Source organism: Macrobrachium nipponense, chromosome 16, assembly GCF_015104395.2.
Source record: "Macrobrachium nipponense isolate FS-2020 chromosome 16, ASM1510439v2, whole genome shotgun sequence".
NCBI lineage: Eukaryota > Metazoa > Arthropoda > Malacostraca > Decapoda > Palaemonidae > Macrobrachium > Macrobrachium nipponense.
The window spans coordinates 63025159-63027658 of NC_087209.1; the positions used below are offsets into that span (position 1 = coordinate 63025159).

General features: G+C 40.9%; 1 long non-coding RNA gene across 1 annotated transcript in view; it reads left to right on the plus strand.

Annotated features, from left to right (window-relative positions):
- LOC135195451 (uncharacterized) overlaps positions 1 to 2500 on the plus strand; it is a 352685-nt gene that overhangs the window by 207052 nt on the left and 143133 nt on the right. The window contains exon 2 of the long non-coding RNA XR_010310128.1: positions 2192 to 2241. This is a non-coding gene — a long non-coding RNA (uncharacterized LOC135195451). The remainder of the gene's footprint in view (positions 1 to 2191; positions 2242 to 2500) is intronic.

Sequence of the window (2500 nt, forward strand, 5' to 3'; positions counted from 1 at the left end):
ACTCGGAAGTACAGAATTTTAAACCTGGCCGTGTAAAAGAGTGTCATGTTACTTTTTCTCATATAATATCCCCGGGTGAACATCTTTAGATAAAACTGCTAATGGAGGAGCCGAAGTACGAGGCCCTCGGAGGGCGGCAAGGGGAGGGGGGGGGGGGGTTTCCTACTAAAACTCGTGTCTGCCTTAGTAGTTTCTCTTACCCAAAAGCCAAGATTTTACAGAGAGGATTTTTTTGGTTAATTAGTGTGATTATTTACTTGTAAATTTATGTGATATTACCATAATTAAACATTACTTTATGCCTTCTTGTTATAATATTGGTATTATTAGTTGATTTGGTTATTTACTTGCTTAAATGTCGATTTCCATTGGAATAAATGTGTATCTTTGTTTAACCACTTTTTAATTTTTTTTACTATGACTAATCATTCATTAAATATATATTGATTACTTTATTTACATAAATTCTTATCTCTGTATAGTGACCACGAATTTATATTTTACTTCAATGTTGATTTTTCTTAATTCGCAAAAGTGGCGCAGAGAGAGAAGGCAGACTTTTTGTTTACAAAATATTAATGCATACAAAAAGACTGTTGGTTGAGATTAAGGAGACACCTTGAACCATTATGTACCTTTTTTGCCTGTGATGGTCCATAGATGTGATAAGATGCGAAGAAAAGAGGGTAGGGGGCCTGGTATGGACCTCAAAACTCTTTGCGGCCAACAAAGGTGGGCTTAATAAAGGATCGTCAGATTCTCTATACGTCGGTGTTGTTGTCAACCTGTTGTCTTAGGGGCACCTAAGGTGAGTTTACACTTGGCTCCACCCCACGCTGCATGCGTAAGACTCAACACCAAGTCCTCCCAAATTCTTGTTAGCCCTGCCTACTGGACTGCTAATCAAGAGTCATGGCACACCACTAAGTCACCATAATGAGCAGTCCAGTAGGCGGGGCTAACAAGAATTTGGGAGGAGTTGGTGATGAGTTATACATGGAGCGTTGGGTGAAGGCTAGTGTAAACTCACCTTTATAGTGGAAAGTGGCCGGCCACTAACCTAAAAGAAAATGGAACACGTGTGTTCTTATGGAAGACCGCAGGTGAGCCGCTAAAAGTGACATCGCTACAACAGTGGATATGAAATGGTTACCAGGTCTATTAATTGGCCAGACCACTGTAAAAGCTGATATTATTCTGCTCTCCTTTCTATCTTCAGCCCCCATCATCCTGAAAATTAGATGCGGTTTGACCTCATTTTTTCTTGGCCACACCACACTGTAGAAGCTGCTGTTATTAGCTGGCCATTGAGTGGCTGACCAGTTAGTGGCCAGCCACCGTCCACTAAAAGTGCCCCTTGTGCATGCAGCCTTACATGACGCCTGATTCCAGACTCGCTTCTAACCGCTCACAGGCGACAAACACTTTGTTTACAAAAGCGATCTCCTCGAAAGGGATTCGTGCCAGGAGGAAATATCTATTTCATTTCTTTTTTGATTCGTTATCGACTTGGGTTATTGCTTCGGGAGGGCTTTATGACAGATTCGTCCCGTTTCTTCCAATATGCTCCGCGTCACTTCAACGGAGCCTTTTGATCAGGAGCCAGGCAGGGAGATCCCCCAGGTAATAGATATGTATAACTTTTCCACTTAATATAAAATCCAATTTGTGAAGCGGCTCCAGACGCCGGCGGTCGGGAGAGCTGAGTCGACGTCGTCGCCAGCTTGTTGGAAATGGCATTATTGGTTCGTTCGGTGTGTTTGTTTAATTATCTGTATCTGAGAGGCTGGAGTACACGGAGACCATTTTTCAATCATGGTGTTACTCGGAAATAAACATTCAAAATTAACCGAAGAGCGCTTATGTTTTTAACTTGTGTGATGTCCAATTTCAATGATGCTTAGAAGTAAATATTGTAGATTATATAATGAAGTGGGTAAAGTCTTCCATTGCCTTCTTATCTGTTAATATGTTGATTGCTTGTGGGTTAATGAAATACCAAGGAATAAGCTCTTCTGTTTGGTCCTCATTCCATTTGATAATCTACGCTTTTTAAGTTTTGAAAGTCTGCCACTGGTGATATAAAAAGCAATGTTTCCGAGTTCACTCTCGGTAAACACGCAGTGTTGATGGAGTTCACCTGCCATTATCAGGGTCATCAATTAACCTTTTATTATTTTTGTGTCCGCAGGTATGATTCAGATTCAGATTACGTATATACAGAGCCCACCTTCTGCTGAGGTAAGTCGAGGGACACCGCGTATTATGTAATCTGTTTTATCTCGTTTTGTTTTTCTACCGATGCCATGATTTTATTGGACGATTGTGAAATTTTAATTTGGCCTATAAAACATGTTTAGAAGTTTTAAGGATGCCAGAACTCAGGCGAATATGCACGTATGTAGACGCGATATTTCTTGATAAATGTAATGAATGCTATCCCGTAGTGGGGCTAGCGCTGTCAGTGTACTTCATGCGGTGTACTGTAGGCATTACCAAA